The sequence below is a fragment of the Artemia franciscana genome, chromosome 11, assembly GCF_032884065.1.
Source record: "Artemia franciscana chromosome 11, ASM3288406v1, whole genome shotgun sequence".
NCBI lineage: Eukaryota > Metazoa > Arthropoda > Branchiopoda > Anostraca > Artemiidae > Artemia > Artemia franciscana.
Genome location: NC_088873.1, coordinates 2,707,269 through 2,731,037, shown reverse-complemented (window position 1 = coordinate 2,731,037; position 23,769 = coordinate 2,707,269).

Below are 23,769 nucleotides of genomic sequence, written 5' to 3'. Positions count from 1 at the left end.
TGGGCCTTACTGACTTTCCCTTTATAGCAAAGGTTTATTGTTGTGTATAATGTAGATATTTTAAAGTAATCAATCATTAAAAAGTCCCTTTTAGTTTTATCAAGTTTTTGAGTAATAAACCTTTTTAATTACCTTAAAATATTTATTCAGGTCCTTTACTATTGGCTGCCCTTTATATTACAATAATGATTGAAATATATTGTGGCAACTAAAAATTTGGATAATCCAACCTATTTTACCATCTTAAGGTTGTTTACAAAGGTGTATGAAATATTTAAGTACTGACTTAGCTACAGAAAACCTCTAGATATAATAAAATGTAAGCAAGATGGCTCTTACTTTGACCATATCTATGGAAGCACTAATGAGAGAGTGGGTTATTTGATGCATTTGTAGGATTGATTGAGATGAGAAATGAAGTGTAAGCTTGATGAGAGATCGCTGGTGAATGTGATGAGGGACGAATGTTTTGCAAGATTTTAAAATTTTGGACAATGTCTCATGTTGACAGTAGAGTGCAGAAGTAAAATTTGGTAATTTTTTTTTCTTTGTTTCTGTTATGTTAGACAATATTGAATATACTAAAGTGAAGTTTCTTTTTTGTTTGGAATTGTGATGGCCCTAGGGCTTTAGTGCAATACAAATTACTAATGTTTATTCACTTTCTTTAAACAAACACAAGGTCTATGTCTCCTAGCTTTAACAAAGTCAAATGTAATTTTAAGACCAGGGATTTCAAAGTAGGTCAAATGAACTTCTGGTAAAAATGAGCAATTTATGAAACATCTAGATTAAAAAAAAGTCTTTTAGACAACAAAGAAGACAATTGAATAAAGAAAAGTACCTTATATCATAATTGTTGCACCCTTAAGATAGAAATGAACAAAGCTTCAATTAAGATTCTGTTTTGTTTAAACAGACAGAAGGGACAAACCTCCAAGCTTTGACAAATACAATCTCACTTTGTGGCTCCTATCTTTTCAAAGGGGACTTTCTTTGGATTTTTTCTATCCAACTAAAACTGAAAAGGACAGCATGATATACAAGTGACTTTCCAATTACCCTACATAGCAAGAGAAAATCATTAAGTTAGGCTATGCTTTATCTGAATCCCCCTCCCAATGTGCAGAAATATGGCTCAAATTTCATATTTTCAATGCATTTAACATCCTGTGACCTGTTTTCTACTTATTGTTTGTCACATTTGTTTAATTTACAGCTACATGGGATGAAGTTAGAGAGACAGATTGACAAAACAAATAGAAAATAGGAAATTTCAGCAATACATTTTTATATTGGGAGGATTGAGGGGTAAAGTAGAGCAAGGTTGAATATAAAATGTGTTACCAGCTATTATTCTAAAAATTATGAAGCATGAATTTTTTTTTTATTATGTTTCTTTCTCTTCAGGTCCTTCTCTAGGGCTTTACCAAATCAAACATTCTATGCCCAGAAAAATTAGCAACAAGGTATAGTCTATATACAAAGGCTTATGTTATTTAACTATGAATATGGAATTTATATGGCAATCAGGAACTGGATACAGGCTAAAGCAAGTAAAAAAGAAAGAAAAAACTTCCCTAGTTAGCTCAGGAGACTTTTAATAGATTACTCTTCAGATAATTGCCTATGATACATAATTTAAATATTTACCCCTGTACAGTAGGGCGTTAAAACAATCTATCACAATGTAAGATACAGTATATTTAGATATGATGCTGATTTACAAATTCCAGGATTCTTTGTTGTAGTTTTCATAATTTTGTTGATAAAGTTTTATATATTCATCATATTTTATTTTATGTCATTAACATTAGCCAAACTAAACTTCTCAATAGAACTTGAATGTGGTGGCTATAATGCACAAGTACTGCAAAAATCTTACAACACATTATGTGTTATGGTAACTGTTCAGTGAGAAAAAAACTATTTGCCTAGTTTAGCTTAATTTGTTATATTTTTGTGCTTATCAGAAATATTTTGTTAATTTTAGGCAGCTGTCCCCCCTCAAAAAATTCTTAAACATTTGCTGGTTTATACTTAACTAGTATTCTACTGAAAACAAAAATTAATATATATTTTGTATTGAAGAAATATAAAGTCCTTTGGATTTTTTTTTATTAAGATTAAGCAGTTTGCTACTTTCTTTTGTTAGGCTAAGCCTGTAATAGTGCTTTATTGTGAAGAGCCAAAATTTGTAGGGATTGCAAAGGCTAGCCTGAACAATATGTTATTACAAATTATTAGGTTAAACTTCTGTTTGGTAAAATTCTATTTTATATAAATTTGTATTATCTTGAAAAAGGTTTAGGTTAGGAAAATGAGGAAACTTTCAGGATATACATTTAGCTATATTTAAATACAAAACACTGATATGGCTTAAAATTCTACTCAAATAACAAGAATTGCATTTTCAGAGCTAAAACCAGAGAAACAGAAACTGCTAGCTGAAAATTAAGGTAAGATGTTGCTTTACCAAAATTTTAATAGTTACAGACCAGTCCAATACTCAAAATTCCAAGATTTAAAAACAGAAGAGGGTTATCACATAAGCTTAGCAATAGCTTCTCAGAGTATGTTTTTAGCTATGGATTAATCACTGAAAGTTTCATTCACCTAACATAACCCCAATCAAAGATAGCAAAAAGTAGCTAAACTGGAATTTGACTGGAAATTTAATCTATAGCCTGGTAGGCTAGTAGAATTCCAAATCAAAACAAAAAGAAGTCAAACTAGAATTTTATCCTCTGTTTAGGGTAGCTCAACAAAGCTAAAGTCTTATCATTTAGGACTTTTTTATAGATAATTTTGCTTTTACAGTATGAATACAACATTTTCCAATATATTACCTGAACAATTTAACCCAAGATTCCACTAATTCTGACCCTTCCTATCTCTTCAAATATACCAGAGAGTATGCTAGATCATTTTTCAATTCTCTCTGACCTCAAACTAATGTGAAATATGTCAAATCCGGAGGAAATTAAGCCAGTGCTAAATCATTTAATTATAATAGAATGACACTCTTAACACTATACGGATGTTTTATGTTTGAAATTTTTTGCCCAAACCGACACGTAAAAAGTGTTTTTGCGAACCAGTTTTGTTTGAGCTCAACCATATGTAATTTTTTCCGTTTTTGCGTTAAACATACAAGCTGGTTAAACCAAAGCTGTCATTGGTTAAACCAGCTGGTTGACGCGAAAAAAGGCCTCTGGTGAATATAAAATTCAAGTAACTTCTCTAGTTACTTTAAAGTTACTTGATTTTTCACCTGGAACACCCTCATTATTCCCAATTAATCTTGCCGTTTTAAGTGACACGTGGCCAGACAAGTATTTGTTGCTATCTTTTAGGGGTTAACCTCGATTAGTAAAAATCCCATTGGACAAGTAAACAAACACACCCCCAGACTTGATGTGGATGCCAAGTCATCAGCTGGTTTCGAGAATTCGAAACAAAGCCAAAAGCTTGACTTAGCCTAAAAAATGACTTCACCCAAAAACTCATAAGGCCTTTTTTGCGTCAATCAGGTGGTTCAACCAATGACAGTTTTGGTTTAAGCAGCTTGTATGTTTAACGCAAAAATGGAAAAAAATACATATGGTTGAACTGAAACAGATCTGCTTCGCTATTTCCACTAAAAAATCAGAAATCTAGTTTATATTGGAATTTTCACTATAATCTTCATTTTTGGCAGAAAATTATGGAGAATAGAAAAAAAAGATTGTGAGAATTCTAAGTAATACGATCTTTTCAAAAAGGACAGTTCTTGTTTCCTTTATAGATTTTGTTGATGAGAAAAGACTTGTTAAATTCAGAAATTAAGCTTCTAATGCAACAAGTCATTATATGCAAAACTCCACTTTTTTTAAAGAAACTATGGAAAATTTGAAAAATCGGATTCTTATGATTCCAATTTATACCATTCATTTAGGAAAGGAAAGTTCTAGTTCTCTCTAAATATTTGTTAATTAGAAAGGACTCATTGCCATGAAAATTTAAGAAAAATAGCTTCGAATTGACCTTTTCAATATAATCTAAAATTTTTGGCAGAAATTATAGAAAATGCGAAAAAATGAATTTTTAGGATTCTAATTTATACTATAAAATATCAATGACAGTACTTGCAATGATAGAGCAGCGCTGCCTCTGATATTGCTTATATGCCCTTTTAATACTTATATACGTATAGTTTTTTCATTTAATTAAACTCCCTCTAAACGTTTCAACATAATGCCCTTATTCCCATTAGTTACAGTAACCGTAGAAGTAGTATTATTAGTATACACATAGTGTCTTCTGGCTAGTTCAAAATCTGTCACAAGTTACGCTGAAAGGTCTAACTTAATTATGTAGGCCTTTATTGTAATGTTGCTTTGTCACCCTATTGACAATCTACATGATTAAAGTTTGTTTTGGTTTTGTTCAGTATCCGCATAAATATTCTTTGGATGCTACACCTTAATACCCTAGGCTGTGCAGTAGCAATAGTTGTAGTAGCAGTAGTAGCATTAGCAGCAGTGTGCACATAGCACCTTTTTTTAACCTCCCTTTTAACACATGATGAGGTTTGTAACTTGATACAGTCAACTGGTCCTGATGCATTACTTATACATCCTCTTGACATTTTATGTGGGCATATTTTGTTTTGATTCATTTCAATACAGTTACAATGTTGCCCAAAATATTCGCCTTAATACCCTTGGGTATTATTATTAGTAGTAGTAGCATCAGTAGGCATAGTATTGGCAGTAGGAGTAAAGTTAATAGTAGTAGTCTTAGCCTTAGTAGCAGTTGTAGTAATAGAAGTAATAATAATAGCAGCAGTAGTTTTATGTGTATTCTCTTTTGGTTAGTTCAAAATTCCCGCAACAAGCGTTGTAAGTCTTATTTTCACACAGGAAACCTAACCTAACCTGATATGTCCTATTGACAACCTGCACATGGATGCCAGGTTGTCATCCGTGTAACAGATATTACCAAAAGTATTCTATAAAAATTTCATTTTCTTACCCTTAGGTATAGTTTTATTATTAGTAACAGCAGTAGTACAACTCCTCAACTTAATACACTTAGCCATTGGTATGATATTGTCAATTTGCTCTTTTAATATTCTGTATGAATTCTCTGCTGGGAGGATTTCCTATTAGGAACGATGTTTCCGAGGGCTGAACTTTTCAGAGGGAACATTACACTGGAGAAAATATGCCAGAATATACGAAATTACTATACGAAATACGAAATTACTTTATTTATTTACTTTTTCTTTGCCGACTCAAGTTTACATGTAAATATGTTAAAAGTAATTGTCCGGATTAAATTTTAACCGGGATTGAATTGTCTAAAGGATCTTTTTGCGGGAAGGAATATTTTTCAATGGAAGTAGAGCCGGATTTTCAGTTTTAACAAAAGACGATCGAAAATTAAATCAACAATATTATTGAAATATATTGCAGATCGAAACACCATCGGTTCAAACGTAGCTATCCCCGATTTTTGTAAAAAATGAAATGAGGATTTATTTCTATGACAATAAATTTTAACTTTAGTAATTAAAAATTGTATCAAACAGTTGTAAAAACAGTTTATCAAACATTTATTTTCATTTTTGTATGATTCGGAGACGATTAAAAATTGAATTAAAAAACGTTTTTTTTTTAACTGCAAGTAAGAATTGACATTAAAATTTAAAATAAGCGTAAATTATTCTGTTTATGAAAGAGGGTGTTCCCTCTTCAAGAATTCGCTCTCTGCGAGGCTAACCACCCTCCAATCACTTTTTACTTTTAAAAAGGACATTAGGACTTCTGATTTCTAGGAAAAGTGAGGGAGCGGGGTTTATCATACCTAAAAACATATTCCTTCGACCTTTTGAATATACTTAACAAAATGATAATCTCAGAATTTAAATGGATGTGTTTGGGGAATAATGGGCTTGGAAGGGGGTGGGTACCTTGCAATCAGTTAAAATTACTAAAAAATACATTAGAACTTTTGATTTCCAATCTAATAAGCTCCCGCTTATATATTCTTTCGGGATATATCTTATATTCCTTGCCCTGAGGGTTGGGGGGCAGAAGTGTCGTCTTCAAAGACACAACTACTGGACCTTTCAACTATGCTGAACAAAATGACAATCACAAAATTTGATTTGATGTATTTGGGTAAATGATGAGATTTGGGGGAGGAGATCTTGCTACCATTCAATAACCTTAGAATTTTAAAAATGCAATACTCTTTCAATTTCAAATCAAATGAACCCCTTTCGAAATTTTTACGACAACTTCTTTTATACATAGTGCCCTTGTCTCAAAAAGATAAATAAATTAAAATACTTTGGGCCTCTTATTGCTCTTTACATAGGCAGCAATATTAAGCTGCCTATGATTAAAACAAGAAGATGTTTTGGAGCCAAGAATCTAAGATCTTATCAGAGAAGAAGAAAAGGTCAATTCCCCTCTTTTTGTTTAAACCAGTGATTTTTCATGTTTGCTAAATGTATGATCTATTTAATATATGGTATAATATATGATGTTTAATATTTAACAGATTAATTTTAATCACTGGGTTCCAAAAACTCTGGTCACAGAAATCACTGGACCGGGCTGCACGACAAAAGTCCACCTTGTCGCACTTTTTAGGTAGTAAAACACTTTTTCGGCTCTTTTGATAGCGTCTTCAGTTGCCACCCTACGTTTTGGAAAAAGAAGAAGAAAACAAAGAAAAATAAATTCAGCAATTTCTTAGCCCTTAGCCATGGAAAATACAGAAGAAAATAAGCTAGAAGCCCAATCTGAAAATGAAACTAAGCAAGCTGGGAATATAAATAATATCCAAGACTTCTCAAATTTTGTAGGTAGCACTAGGCTCGGACTCCATCCTGTGACTAGCCTGGAAAATTTTTCATTAAGCTTTTATAGAATGTTAGGCTACTATCCAATCTCCGATAAAATTCTAGTTAATTGACTTCTTGCTATCTTGGAAAGGGTTTAGGTTAGGAAAATGAAACTTTCAGGAATGGCTCTACAGGCTAAAGTATTTCCCAGGAAGGTATTTTAAAGTATCCACCTCCACTCCTTCTCCCTCTAGAGGGCCATGAAATGTGCCTACATGACAGGTCTATACCTATTGAAATTTTGACAAAACAACATTTTACCTTAATTTTCAGTTACTAGTAGCTTTTTCTCCGCCTTTAGTTCTGAAAATGCAATTCCTGTTATTTGAGTAGAATTTTGAGCCATAGCCTATCAATGTTTTTTTTTCTTCAAAATTTAGGAAATGTAGTTGCATATCTGTAAAGCCTTATAAAATGGAATTGAGCAAAGTTATGAAGCTAAAAACAATTTTGTTGTACTTCAATTAAGCAGAAGATCTATTTTGCAAGGTTTCACTTTTATAACACACATATTTTCAAAGGTCATTAAATGTCAGGGCCCTCGAAAGGGAGGAGGAGTGGAGGTAGTTGCTTCAAAATACCTTCCTGGGACATACTTTAGTCTGTAGATTCATCCCTGAAAGTTTCATTTTTCCTAACCTAAACCCTTTCCAAGATAGCAAGAAGTCAATTAACTTGAATTTTACCAAGTTAGGAAAATGAAACTTTCAGGGATGAATCTACAGACTAAAGCATGTCCTGGGAAGGTATTTTGAAGCAACTACCTCCACTTTTTCTCTCTCTAGAGGGCCCTGACCTGTGATGACCTTTAAAAACATGTGCATTATAAAAGTAAAACCTTGCAAAATAAATCTTCTGCTTAATTGAAGTACAACAAAATTGTTTTCAGCTTCATAACTTTGCTCAACTCTGTTTTATAAGGTTTGAAAGATATGCAAATACATTTCCTAAATTTTGAAAAAAAAACATTGATATGGCTCAAAATTCTACTCAAATAACAGGAATTGCATTTTCAGAACTAAAGGCAGAGAAAAGGCAACTACTAACTGAAAATTTAGTTAAAATGTTGTTTTGTCAAAATTTCAATAGGTATAGACCTGTCATGTAGACAAATTTCAGGGCCCTCTAGAGGGAGAAGGAGTAGAGGTGGGTACTTTAAAATACCTTCCTGGGACATACTTTAGCCTATAGACCCATTCCTGAAAGTTTCATTTTCTTAACCTAAACCCTTTCTGAGATAGCAAGAATTCAATTCACTAGAATTTTACCTAAAATGGCTGTCTCAAAGTTTTGATCCAATGCATTTGGGTAAAAATGGGATAAGAGGAGCTGGTTGCCCTGCAATTAGCCTACTTTTGAAGATTCAAAAGGGCACCATAACTTTTGATTTCCAATTGAATGATCCCCCTCTAAAGTTTATACAACCACACTTCCCATAAAAACCTTGTCTATCTTAACAATCAACTACTTTAATAGCTTACAGCCCATGCCCCATCAGGCATGGCTATCTAAAAAACAATTCATCAGATATATTTGGGGAAAAGGGCATGGGGGGCTAGGGTTATTGCTCTCTAATCTAATCTATAGGCTCATAGAACTCCTGTTTTTCAGTAGAATGAGTCCCTCCAAAATTATATACAATCATCCCTTTCATAAAAATCATTGAATATATTAAAAATATTTAAATTCAATATTTAACAGAATATTGTTTTTCCATTTTTTCAAAAATATTTTTATTTCCAACTTAATAGTGACAAGTGAATGCTTGTGGATTATATAACTTTACCAATGTCATGCACATTTTGCTGCTGAGAAAACACAGTATTTCATTTATGAAAATAGGGCAATTATATGTTTTTATACATTTCATTGAAAATGCATTCTTTAACAGAAATATTGGGTAAAATTCTAGCTAATTGACTTCTTGCTATCTTGGAAAAGGTTTAGGTTAGGAAAATGAAACTTTCAGGGATGGGTCTACAGGCTAAAGTATGTCCCAGGAAGGTATTTTAAAGTACCCACCTCCACTCCTTTTCCCTCTAGAGGGCCCTGAAATTTGCCTACATGACAGGTCTATACCTATTGAAATTTTGACAAAACAACATTTTTACCTTAATTTTCAGTTACTAGTTGCTTTTTCTCTGCCTTTAGTTCTAAAAATGCAATTCCTGTTATTTGAGTAGAATTCTGAGCCATATCAATGTTTTCTTTTCAAAATTTAGGAAATGTATTTGCATGTCTTTAAAACCTTATAAAATAGAATTGAGCAAAGTTATGAAGCTGAAAACAATTTTGTTGTACTTCAATTAAGCAGAAGATCTATTTTGCAAGGTTCCACTTTCATAACACACATATTTTTAAAGGTCATCAAAGGTTAGGGCCCTCTAGAGGGAGAAGGAGTGGAGGTAGTTGCTTGAAAATACATTCCCAGGACATAGTTTAGTCTTTAGATTCATCCCTGAAAGTTTCATTTACCTAACCTAAACCCTTTCTGAGATAGAAAGAAGTCAGTTAACTAGAATTTTACCATACTGGCCTAAAAGAAGAAGAAAAAGTAGTAACACTGCCAAATTTATTTGAAATTTTTATCCAACCTGTTCTTGTGATAAATCAATAGTTGTGGACTATGTAACTTTAACAAAAGGGATTTATATTTCCTTTTTGATAATACCTACAGGATAATTCCTTATTCACTGGTCAATGTGATTTATGGTAATTTAAGGTATAATCAAATATTAAATTTAAAACCAATGTACAAATAATAGTTCAGTTGGTTTAGGGGCTTCTTAATATCTTTGAAAGTGGTTGAATTAAATTAACACAACTTTCCTTGGCCAAAAATATGCCATGGGAAGGCATTGCCATGCTGCTATATTCTGTTTCTGCCTTTTTCTTACTTCTAGGGGTTTTGAACATGGACAGCATGGTCCGAATCTTAGAAAAAACCAACAAGAAGAGAAAAACAAGGCTAATAATAGCCAGTAAAAATAATAATGATAAAAAAAAACACAGAATACAATGCCAATATTTTGGTCAAGACCTCAACTTGGCCCTGTTCCAAAAGATAATATAAAGTCCAAATTTAAAACAAACACTAGAACTAAAATAGGTACAAAAAAAGGTAACTGAATAAAAAATACAACACTGAATGGCAAATCAATCATTCAATTTATAAACAGCCTTATTAAAAGCCAATTGCTTACTAGGTAAGATATTATCCAAGATTCTATTAAGCTACAAAATATTATTTTAAGGATTAATATAAAACAATCAGAATTAATGAGTTCAGTATAAATGGGGCTTAAACAGGTTTCTTCAGTATTTCTATTGAGGGTTACTCTTTGGTGAATAGGCTTTTTTATCTGCAATGCCTCTCTGAAAACTTGCGTGAGACCTTTAACAGGGCAATAATAGAAATTTTATCAAATGAAATGGTTTGTGTTTCATAGGTGTGTTTTGACAAGGCAGAATCAAAAGTCTCAGGCCTTTGATGTAGCCCCATGACTTTGTTGATTGAGGACTTGTGTTCCAACAATCCCTTCCCCAGTTGTTGTTTGGTTCTTCCAACATAGAAAGAACTGCAAGAACAGGGAACCCTATGGCAAAATCTAATTCCATTTGAACATATGACTCTGAACAGATATTAAGCACTTTATCTACAAGAGATATTACCACACCTATTTTAACCTGTGGAGGATGGTTAGACTTGAAGTGAATGTATCTATTATTTTCTGTAGGCCCAAAATATTGATACTTGTATGCATTGAAATTATGTTGAAGCTGCTTAATATGGAATTTTTAGAAATAATGATGTTTTTCAATTTTTTCCATAAGATGTACTAAATTTTTTATATAAGATTTTTGGGAGGGAAACAGAGGTTTAAATGCAGTGCACAATCATTTTCCCATGTTAGAAGTAAATGATATTTTACATTTTTATGTCAGCTTCAAAAAAGAAATTTGCAGTAATGTGTTACTGTTTTTGAGAAAATTCTTTAAAATTTAATAAAATTTCTGTAGCAGGCAAATGAAAACTATTGGGAAAAATGTTGACCTTCTCTTTTGAAAGCTAGCTTAATATTTAATAACCATTGTAATAGCTTCTACAAAGAAATATTTATATTTTCAGTACACACATGTTCACTTTTTTCTAAATCTAGATGTCCTTCAAGTGAATATACATGAGTTTCATTTTCTTCACCTAAAGAGATTTTCCCAAATACTAAGTGAGTTGTAGCTCCATAAACAAAGTAGCTAAGGAGAAGTGGATTTTAATTCTTCTTAGAATTGATGTATAAAATTTTTTGGATTTGAATCCAAACATACATAAAGTGTTAAAAAAGCAGTAGACTAACCTGTCAAACAAAAACCTTAAACTAACTTGTCAAATAAAAACATTTATTGACACTAAAACACTATAAAAAAAATTTGAACTATTGTCCTGCAGATTTGACTTTGAGGTAATATTTTATAATATTTATATAATATTGAGGTAACCTATCAGAATTCTCCCATATTCTTTTTGACCTGGTATGACAGATGCATGAAATACATTCTCAATGTTTGACAAATTTCTCAAGAAAAATCAGATCTATGAGTTGTTAGGTAATAACAAAAGTTTGAAGGCGACATATAGTACAAACAATCATGGCAAATATTAGAAATATGAATTACATGTAGTTTGTCCAAAGAAAAAATTCAGCCTGCTCAATAAACATGTTTAACTGATGAACTATAATCAGTATTAAAAACTATCCTTATTGACTTATTTTGAAGTAATTTAAGAAATTTGAAAACACATGAAAAGGTAGATGTCCAAACAGAAATACAATAAAGAAAATAGGCATGAATGAAGGAGTAATAAATGGTTTTAAGAATTTTTGGAAAAAAATGGCACAGGCATGACATCATGCCAGTGTTTCAGGAAACTTTTAAAGATAGTGGAACTTTCAATGATAGTCTGTTTTTTGTTGCTTAGATACTATTATAAGTGTAATTTAAGTTTGTTAAGTTTGAAAGCTTAACATAATTGAATTTTGTATTGTTTTAAATATGTATAAAATATTGCTTATCTGTACAACCCATACAAATTAATTAAATATCATTTTCTCCATCACTTTTCCCAGTATACAGTAATAATGATAGGTTTGTAAGATGAAGTCGCATGTCTTGGTTTATTTTTCTTTAGGATAGCTTGGAGGGATGATCATTTTCAAACATGGGGAAAACTGAAGGATCCCATGCATGATTAAAGCAGGTTAGGAGTTTCTGTTTTTATGAAGAGGTGAGGGTTTTAACCATGCAGTATGTATATTATCATAAATAGCTGCAGCCTTAGTCTTCATGTGATTTATTGCATTATTTAGTTAATTCATTATGAAAGGTAATATGTACTCTGAGCCTGGATAAAGGTGATCTGTGGGACTGGTGGTGATGCTATTTTATGCAACCTTTGGTTAAAAAAATTGCAAATGGGCTTGCCTTTGAATTATTATTATCATAACAGATGTAATTAAGCATTATTTTTATTGGAGAGATGTGGGGGTGTTTGCCCCCCCCCCACTAATTTATCTTGTTTTCTTTTGGATATTAGGTTTGGGTCTTTCTCAATAGATTATTGTTGAAATTATTCTGATAATTATGTTTGGTATTTATTGTGGGTCTCTTAAGATTAGTCTCTGCTTGCAACTTACTTATATATGTTGAGGGATTCTTTATAAATGTCCTATTTGCTAACTATTTGTTCTCCAATTATGTTGGTACTCTTTTTATGACCATGCTTTAGGTATATGTTCTAGTTTTTTCCTTCTTGGTTTTGTGATGGGGGGAGCAGGATTTTCCGCTTTAGTTAGTATAGATGTTAATTCTATGGCCTGTGTAGTAGTTGTCAAATTTTGAAGACATGGCACTTGAGGGTGATTTTACTGTCTGACTGAGAGAGAGTCTGCATCAAGTTTATCCTTGAACATTGTCTAGTTTGCTTTGGAGGCTATATAGTGGAATATGTGTGACTGAACTACAACAGGTTCATTTATTGTTGAAACTTAGCAAAGTGCTCTATGAGAAGGTTATCAAATTTATTTAAATATTTTTAATGAATTCATTGGAAGGTTAATTATGGAGAACTTTCCACTTTTGGCATCAAAGTACATTTTTCAATTTTTAGGGGGGGGGGGAGGAGTTGCAATTGTCAACTCATTGTTATCTGATGCAAAGATTCAATAAAATTTTCTACTTTGTTTTCTGGCGGCTTTATTTGCTCATAGCATCCTAAGCATGCTATGAGCATTAAAATCTTCACATTAAATTAGATTTGTCAGCATGCTAGAATTGCTTTTACAACTGAAGAAATTGAAAGTAGTTACTGTTTTGATTTTATTCAGCCACTCTTTAACTCCAATGGCATTAACGTCCTTGTGAAAATCAGGAAAATCTATTCCAAAAAATTTAATATTAGGCCTATTATTTATTAGTATAGCCACACTACCAACTTTTCTCTCAGATGACACATCCTTTCTGAAGATCACTGGATCTTTATTTGCTGATTTGAGTAAGGTGATGAATGATTTACATTCATAAAATATGCTAAGCTATTTAATTTATTTCCTTAAAGTGATCTTGCATTACATTAAAGTATTGAGATGTTTTGCTTTGAGGCTTTAATATTCATCTGATTAAATAATAATTTTTAGGTTGCTAATAGTAAAAGAAGATCCTATTTTGCTTGGCTAAGCATTTAATTTGGCTGGTACATTTTGTTCAATCCATTTATAATTGGTGTTTTATGTGGCTGTATGAGATTTGATGTATCTACTGTGTTGCAGTATATGATGGAAAGTCACATAGCAGGTGTCTGCTTACTTAAGTGCTCAGCAGCCATACCATTAACTATGGCATTGATTCCTGGTTAGACTTCTGTATTTCATTTTATTTGGGTGTTGTAGCCAAGGAAATAGCTTTATTTGTTCTATTTTGGAGGTTCTCTCCACTTGGGCTGTGAAATGGATTAGTCTTGTGGTACTTGTACCCCCTTTCAAGGTGGTACTTGTTGATTTGGTGGAGCTTGACTTGAGTGTTGTTTGTGTGGCACTGTTAGTTCTTTGGTAGAAGGTTCTGTTTGGATTTTTTGTCCTGCTTTTGCTTCAAGAGCAGGAGAAGAAGCAAATGGGTAAAGTATGATATAGCCTTTTCAGATGCTATTTTGAGAGCTAGTGTTTGTTTTTTGTAGTTGGATTCACAGGGGCTTAGCAGTTTATGCAAGTTGGCTGATCTTTCATGTGGTTTAGCACTTCTGTGGAATGGGTTGTTACATTTACTGGAGGTTTGTAGGATTGCTTTCTATGTGTTGATGAGTGTCCAAGTTTTTGACATTTTTGGCATTGGATAGGTTTTCGTTTGTAGATTTTATGTTTAGGATGTTCAATCCCCTCAGTAGAACCTGGTTTTGTCCTAATATCCATTTTCTAAAGTTTAGGTTAAGTTCTTAAAACTAATATTTTTTTTTACCATGCTAAAGTAGATACTGTGATAAAGGGCTTAAGCTGGCTGAGAGTATGTATTCAGTAATCTCTTGTCTCTCTTTCAGGTCCAAAATTTACTGCAGCAAATGCAGAAGAATATTGAAACCATATCAGATCAAGTTTTAGAGAGAAATATCCTTTTATTTTATTTCAGGGAGAAATTTGCTTGTTACTTATCTCCTTTGTAGGTTTCAATTAGGTTTCCTTAAGTGTCATCAGTAATCTTGTTTTTTACAGTAAATTATAGATTGAGGGATTATTCAATATCCAATTGGCCATTAAGTAAATCATAACCAAATGGGATAGGAACCAGTGTTGCCAGTTGCTCGGTCTAAAGTTGCACTACCTTAAAGTGAAAAGGCACCGAAAGCTCAATTTTCTAGTGAAAATGCTCTTATTATCTAGTAGTAAACAAGTGACAGGACAACAAGAGTTGGGCTATTGAAAGTTTCTTTAGTTATACTTTGGGTTATATACTTGTCCAGGAAGGGTGGGTGGGGGGTAAAGTGAAGTATCTAGCATTCAAAAATGATATAAGTGAGTATTTTAGAATGTTTGAAAGTAGTTTCCAGAATCCAGCAATATTTTGAAAATAAGTTCGGTGAAAAGGCACCGAAAGCTCAATTTTCTAGTGAAAAATGCGCTTATTATCTAGTAGTAAACAAGTGACAGGACAACAAGAGTTGGGCTATTGAAAGTTTCTTTAGTTATACTTTGGGTTATATACTTGTCCAGGAAGGGTGGGTGGGGGGTAAAGTGAAGTATCTAGCATTCAAAAATGATATAAGTTAGTATTTTAGAATGTTTGAAAGTAGTTTCCAGAATCCAGCAATATTTTGTTATGGAGAGTGACAGTACTAAAACAGTACCACCAACCCATTTGTGATTTACAAGACTGAACATGTGACTAGGTCAATCAAAGAGAAGCTAGTCGGTTGAGTAATGATTAGTTATACTGTCAACATTTCTCAGGAATAATTTTTGAGGGTTTTGGCTTTCTGTAAAGATCTAAACTAGTAAGCTATTACATTCTTCTCTATTTTGCAACGACATGGTTATTTCATTTGACTGAAAATTTCTAATTTTATTCTGTTGAAAATTTGTATATTGCTTCTGCTCTTTGTAGCTTACAAGCTTGAAGTATTGGAAAGATATCAGAAAATAAGTTTTTTCTTAAGTTATAAGCTCTTTTAAAATTGTAGACATGTTTTTTTTTTACTTCTTATCAAGTTTTTCAACATTTTTTTTAAATATAGATATTTTTTTATTATAATATGCCTTTTTTATTACTAGTGCTATGCTTTTGTGTCTCATTCATTTTTTATGACTATTTTTCATCTTCAACTTGTTGCTGTTGGCAGCAACTTGTATCCAATGAATTGTTGCGTGTGCGTCACAAACGGTTGTGTTATGTGTAGGTTTGAGGATATATGTTTCTGCAGTTCTATTCGACACAACAATTAATGAAGAAACCATGATTATGTAGCTTGCCATTATTGCAATACAAATATTATAGAACCATAGTCTTATATTATAAACATGTTATAAAATATAAAAATGGTAAGGGCGTATCCAGTATATTTTTTGTGGGGGGGGGCAAAACCTTAAAAAACGCGCCAACAATTTGTTTATGTGCATTTTTGTCACGTTTGTACAAATTAGACAAATATTTCAGGGGGCTCAGACCTGGTGACTCCTACTCAGACATGACCTTGAAATCTGACTATTATAAATTATAATTCTTTGTAAGATGCTATAATAAAAATACTATAATCTTAATCTTATTTCAGAACAGTTAAAGGATTAGAATCCTGCTCCTGTTCAGAACATAAGAATGAAACAGAATTCCTGAAGTACATGAATCGTCCTGTTTGTCTCTTTAGATGTACAGTAACCCTAGTTCTTTTTGAGGAGAGAGGGGGTAATTTTTATGGCGATTCGTCAGTACACTTGACTTACTGCTCCTGCTGAAATGCTTCCGGCGTGGAGAGTGATGCTACGTTGCACTTCCATTTAGACTGGTCTCTTGCAAGGATGTGGACGTCCTCCTGAATATTTGCCATGGCTAACAAGGCACCTGTCGTGTCCTTCCATCTGGTTGTGGGACGACCTCTTGGGCGTTGCCCGCCGTGCAGCACAGGATCAAAGTCAAAAATCGGTTGTGCGGGAGTGTCGGGGGGAATGCGAAGGAGATATCCATACCAGCGTAGTGTTCATTGGGCGAGTTGGACTGAGAAGGGCGTTTGAGCAGTTAACGCCAGGAGGTTCTCGTTGCTAAAAAATCGTGCCAGTGTAGTCTTTTAATGCGACGAAGATGTTTTGTCTGGGCTATATTTACGGTGCTAAGCACAGACTGAGTGGCTGGCCAGGTTTCGGCTCCATAAAGAAGCACGGAACTTACCGAAGCATTGTATATGCGCATCTTGGTCTTACGGCTGATAGAAGGTTTTCTCCAAAGGGCACTTAGTCTTCCCACTTTTGCTGAGGCTTTGGCAATTTGGTGCATTAAATCTTTGAGGATTGACCCGTCGTTTCAGAGGATAGAGCCAAGGTATGTAAATTCCTCAACAATCTCAGCTGCTTTTTCACCGACCCTTAGGACTGGTGGGGGACGCGGTGAGTTACGGGGTTCAACAAACATCACTTTTGTCTTCTGCCAATTAATCGACAGCCCTATCTTTAAGGCTTCATAAGCAAGGATCTGTAGGGCGTCTGTGAGCTTCGACTGTGCATCAGAGACGATAACAAGGTCATCAGCATAGTCAGCGTCTGAAAGTACTCTATTGCTGTAATACAACCCAAACTGGGGGCGGTTTATGGTCCGAGTTGTAATGCAGTCGATGACACAATTAAATGGCTCTGGAGCAGCATTACAGCCCTGACGGACTCCAGTATTAATTTTAAAAGATGGGCTGCGTCTGCCATTGACTTGCACGCAGCTCTCAGTCCCTTCTTGGAGTCGCTCAAAAAGGTTGCATTTCTTTGGTGGTAGTCCCGTTGTTTTCAGTATGAGCCAGAGTGATTGCCAGTCAACATAATCGAAAGCAGCCTTGAAATCCACAAAGGCAGCATATGCTTTTTGTTGAAACTCTCGAGTCTTTTCTATCAGCTGCTGCATTGTGAATACTTGCTCCACAGTATACCTTTCTGGCATGAAGCCAGCCTGTTGGATTCTTCGTTGGCTTCTGAGGAAAGTGGTACAGCGGTCCAAGAGGGTCATAACGAAGAGCTTCCCGGGCACAGAGAGGAGTGTGATGCCACGATAGTTGGAGCAGATTCTGCGACTGCCTTTCCGTTTCCAGAGAGGCAGAATGATGCCCGCTCGCCAGTCTTTTGGAATCCATTCTGTACGAAATACTATGGAGAACAGTACTTGGAGCCAGAGAAGGGTCGCTGCCCCATCATATTTCAGCAGGTCTGCAGGGATGCCACAGACTCCTGGGGCTTGGTTGTTTTTCATCCATTTCAAAGATTTCAGGATTTCTGTAGAGATGAAAGGGTGCTGCACACTTTCATACGGGGCCTCAGGGGTGCTAGATGCAACTTGAAGAAGGGCAGGGTCGGGCTGGCTAACACAGTCCCGGTCATCTTTAAGATCCCGAAGGTGTTTGTATAGAGCGCATGTGTCACCCTTTCTGGCAGCCTCCTCGAGATGGGCGGCCTTTTTCTCGGTGAACAGCTTTCTGTCTCCATGGAGGAATTTATTTCTTACGCCGTTTAGACGTCTGAAGGTAACTACGTCCTTCGCTAAGCGTGCTTTGCGACGCTGTTCAATAACATCTAGAGTTTCCTGCGAAATCCAGAACTTTTTTCTGGGCTTCTGACGACCGATAGTACTTTCGGCCTAAAGCAATACGCCGTTTTTGAATAGTTGCCATGCTTCTTCAGATTCTGAAATTTTACCAAGACAGTCAAAACAGTTTGAGATGGAACGATTTGTACAGGTGGCCCCAGACTCCTGAACTTAATATGGTGTTGCTTATTGATATCAGAAAATGGAATTAAAAATAAAATATTAAATCTTAACGAATAAATTGTGTTGTAGACATGATTAGCCTGAGTAAAATTAGTCAGATAAATCAATGCTTCACATTCCCTCAACTGCTTCAAATTTGACTGATCTAATTGGCATAGACGAATCTTAGCTGGTTAACACAGCAAAAATAACAAATTCATATGATTCAGTAAAACGAGAAATAAATAAAGCAAAAGTATGATGATAATATTAGATTGAGCGTATGCTTTTTAAATTACATTGTAATACATCTTGAAGAGATAAATTTGCGTCATTAATCCACTAAAATCCCGTAATAGAATTAAATAAAAAAAAATGATCTGACAGGATAAATATAATATTTATATCAAATTTACATTCTAAACTAATAGGTGGGTTAATTGATGTAAGTAATTGATGGAAAAGAATTTTATGTCCAGCTAAAAATAAAAATCCATAAAATACAGTAAAATAATAAACTAATTTAGTTACTTTTTAAGTACGATTACATTGGATCCCGACTGATAAAAAAATCATTTCACACTCATCTATATATATAAAAATAAGTTGTCTGTCTGTGGATCAGGTGACGTCATGTTTCTGTGTCGACTGACGTCATGAAGTTAGTTGTCGTCATTTTTGCTATGACGGTGACGTCAATAAAGATATTTAAGACATATATGTTCACGTAGAAATCTATTAATGTTTAAGTTTACAATGACTGATGAACTTACAATGGCAAAAGCCGATGAAGATGCTCAAAGAGTCTATGCCAAAAAACTTGCTGCTGATAGAAAAGTCAGAAAAGAAAGCGTGCCGAGGAACTACCAGAGCAACGCGAAAGCAGACTTGCTGCTAAAAGAGAAAGTGAAAAAAGAAGGTGTGCCGAGGAATCACAAGAACAGCAAGAAATCAGGCTTGCTGCTGATAGAGAAAGTAAGAAAAGAAAGCGTGCCGAGGAATCACAAGAACAGCAAGAAATCAGGCTTGCTGCTGATAGAGAAAGTAAGAAAAGAAAGCGTGCCGAGGAATCAGAGCAACCTGAAAGTTATCGCCTGGCATTCAGGTACAGCCCAGTCGATGATTATAGCTTGAGTAGATGTGTTCAAATCGGGACAATGTTTAAAATTTGTCCCTATTGCAAGGCCTTGAAATTCAATGGTGAAACAATGGGAATGTGTTGCGCCTCAGGAAAAGTTAAACTTCCTCTATTGGCTGCACCACCAGAGCCATTGAAGACTTTCCTTACTGGAACTACGTCAGAATCTAAGCGTTTTTTGTCAAAAATCAGAAAATACAACTCATGTTTCCAAATGACGTCGTTTGGAGCCCAAATCGAAAATCCAGATCAATTTATGTCTACTTTCAAAGTAAAAGGGCAAATTTATCATAGAGCAGGGTCCCTTCTACCATTCTCAGGCGAGAATCATAAATTTTCACAATTGTATTTCATCAGTGATAGAAATTCTGAATTGAATGCACGTTGCGAAATTTCTCCCAAGGTTGAAAGGACAATCATTTCCCAATTGCAACATCTTTTCCACGAAAATAATAATTTAGTGCGTCTGTTCAAAACAACCATCGATTTGATGCCTACTGATACGCATAAAATTGTTATTTCCGCTGACAAAACGCCTCCTGGCCAACATGTGCGTAGATACAATGCTCCAACTATCGACGAAGTGGCAATCGTTATGGTCGGTGATCAGTTTTTACCTCGAGATATTATTCTTCATAAGCGAAACGCTCAGTTGTTAAGAATTGCTGAAACTCATCGATGCTACGATGCCCTACAATATCCTATCATTTTTTGGGATGGAGCCGACGGCTATCACTTTAATATTAAATTGATGAATCCAGCCACTAACAAAGAAATGAATAAGAAATGCAGTGCAATGAATTATTATTCCTATAGACTAATGATTCGGCAGGATGAAGAAAATTATATTTTAAAATGCCGTGAATTGTTTCACCAATTTGTCGTTGATATGTATGCTAAAATTGAATCAGAACGTTTGCTATATATCCGCCTGAATCAGACCAAGCTCCGCTCTGAACAATACATTCATTTGCGAGATGCAGTTATAAATGACGGTAATACCAGAAACGTTGGAAGATTAACAATTTTACCTTCGTCATATGCTGGCAGTCCCCGTCATATGCATGAATATGCTCAAGATGCTATTGCGTATGTTCGTCTCTATGGTCATCCAGATTTATTTATTACATTTACATGTAATCAATCTTGGGACGAGATACTGCAGCTTTTACTTCAAGGCCAATAGGCGGTTCATAGGCATGACATTACGGCCCGTGTCTTCCGGCAAAAGTTGAAATCACTGATAAACTACATAGTAAAACTTGAAGTGTTTGGGTCAGTGCGATGCTGGATGTACTCAGTGGAATGGCAAAAACGAGGTTTGCCACACGCACATATACTAATCTGGCTACATAAAAAAATTACTTCGAACGAAATTGATGATGTTATTTCCGTTGAAATACCTGATAAAAATGTCGATAAGGGGTTACATGATATTATTGTAAAAAATATGATACATGGACCTTGCGGTGCACTGAACGAAAATTCACCATGCATGCCAAAGGAAGGTGCACAAAGCAATATCCTCGACTTTTAGTATCAAAGACAATTACTGGCAATGATGGTTACCCACAATATAGAAGAAGATCTACTGAAGATGGCGGTAAAACAGCAATAATAAAGAAGCGTAACGGTACCACCATCGAAGTAGATAACCAGTGGGTTGTTCCATATTCCCCATTATTATCAAAAACATTTAATGCACACATGAACGTTGAATACTGTAACTCCGCAAAGGCAATCAAATACAAATGTAAATACGTCAACAAAGGCAGTGACATGGAAGTTTTTGGCTTGCAGCCCGAAATCAAATATTTTGACGAAATCGTACAATATCAGGCTGGAAGATACATAAGCAGTAATGAAGCTGTTTGCCGAATTCTTTCATTTCCGATACATGAACGTAGTCCAGCTGTTGTTCACTAAGAGGTACATTTACAGAATGGTCAACGTGTTTATTTCACGGAAACCAACGTGCAACAAAGAGCCCTGAATCCACCGGATACAACATTAACAGCTTTTTTTTCGCTTTGCAAAATTGATTCTTTTGCAAAAAAACTGCTGTATACTGAAGTTCCTTCGTATTACACGTGGAATACTAAAAATAAAGTATTTGAACGTCGAAAACAGGGTAAGTCAGTCGACGGCCAACCTACCATCTTCAAAGATACCACAATAGGAAGACTCGACGCCGTTCACCCCAATCAACATGAATGCTTCTTTCTACGCCTGCTTTTGGTGAATGTACCCGGTCCGACATCCTTTGAGTATTTGAGAACTGTAAAGGGTACTATACATGACACTTACCGTAGTGCATGCCAAGCTCTGAATTTATTGGAGAATGACCAACACTGGGATAACTGCATCAATGACGCGTGCGAAACGTCAACCCCAAGTCAAATTCGTGCATTGTTTGGCATCATTTTAACAACTTGCTCTTCATCAGCTCCTACAGAGTTATGGGAAAAATATAAGTCAAAAATGTCCGAAGATATACTCCATCGAAAACAGTTAGAGACGTCAGATATGAATTTTGATTTTACATCAGAAATTTATAACTACACATTAGTTATTATAGAAGATTTGTGCGTACGTATGGCAAACAAACCTCTTCAGGATTTGGGAATGCCTTCACCTAACCGTATCGCTGCTGTTTCGACATGTGTAGAATTGGATCGTGAACAAAGTTACAGTACGAGTGATCTATTGTCGTATGTACAAAATAACATTTCCAAGTTAACTTCGGAACAAAAAGACATTTGTGATACGATAATGCATTGTGTCGACAACAACGTTGGAGAAATTTTCTTTTTGGATGCGCCAGGAGGTACTGGTAAAACGTTTGTGATAAAACTGATTCTGGCATCAATTCGATCAAAAAATGATATAGCGTTGGCAATTGCGTCGTCCGGAATAGCCGCAACATTGCTGCCTGGTGGAAGAACTGCTCATTCCGCTTTGAAATTGCCTCTGAATTTGTATTCTACAGAAACTCCCACGTGCAATATTTCCAAATCATCTGGGATGGGTGAAGTATTGCAGCAATGCAAACTTATTATTTGGGATGAGTGCACAATGGCACACAAAAATCGCTCGAGGCTCTGGATCAATGCTTGAAAGATTTGAGAGGCAAGTCGAAACCCTTTGGCAGCACATTAATATTGCTTGCGGGAGATTTCAGGCAAACATTACCTATAATACCTAGATCAACTCCTGCAGACGAAATGAATGCTTGCCTGAAAAATTCTAATTTATGGGCACACGTAAAAATATTAAAATTAACTACAAATATGCGTGTCCGATTGCGAAACGATGATTCTGGTCAAACATTTTCAGATCAATTGCTGGCAATTGGAAACGGAAAGCTCCCAGTAGACTCAATTTCAGGACGTATACAACTACCTGCTGCCTTCTGTAATTTAGTGACGTCCAAAAATGAATTGATTGAAAAAGTATTTCCGAATATTCTAAAAAATTATAAAAATAATAAATGGCTAAGTGAAAGAGCGATTCTCGCACCCAAAAATATAGACGTCCACGAAATCAACAATATTGTTTTGACCAAGATTCGAGACCAGGCAGTCCTTTACAAGTCAGTCGACACAGTTTTGGAGCCAAATGAAGCGGTTAATTATCCATCTGAATTTTTAAATTCCATAGATCTTTCAGGTTTTCCACCACACGTGCTACAACTAAAAATAGGCGTACCAATAATACTTTTAAGAAATGTCAACCCACCAAAGCTTTGCAATGGCACGCGACTTGCCGTAAAAAAAAAAACAATGGAAAACCTAATAGAGGCCACAATCTTGACAGGGCCTTTTGAGGGTGAGGCTGTTCTTATTCCTCGCATTCCCATGATTCCAACGGATCTGCCTTTTCAATTTAAAAGATTGCAATTCCCAATTCGATTAGCATTTGCAATCACCATTAACAAAGCTCAAGGTCAATCATTAGAAAAATGTGGTATAGATCTTAATACTGATTGTTTTTCCCATGGACAATTGTACGTTGCATGTTCGAGGGTCGGTAAACCTGACAATCTATTTATATGTAGCGACAATTTGACAGCGAAGAATGTTGTATATTCGCAAGTTTTACGCAGTTAATTTTTATTGTATCTATCTATCTATCTATCTATATAAAAACGAGTTGTGTGTATGCATGTTTGTTTGTTTGTAAAATGAGTGTTTGCATATGACGTCATTATTAGTACATAAGGCTTTGTATATGCACAGACAATGGGAAAGCCAAGAAT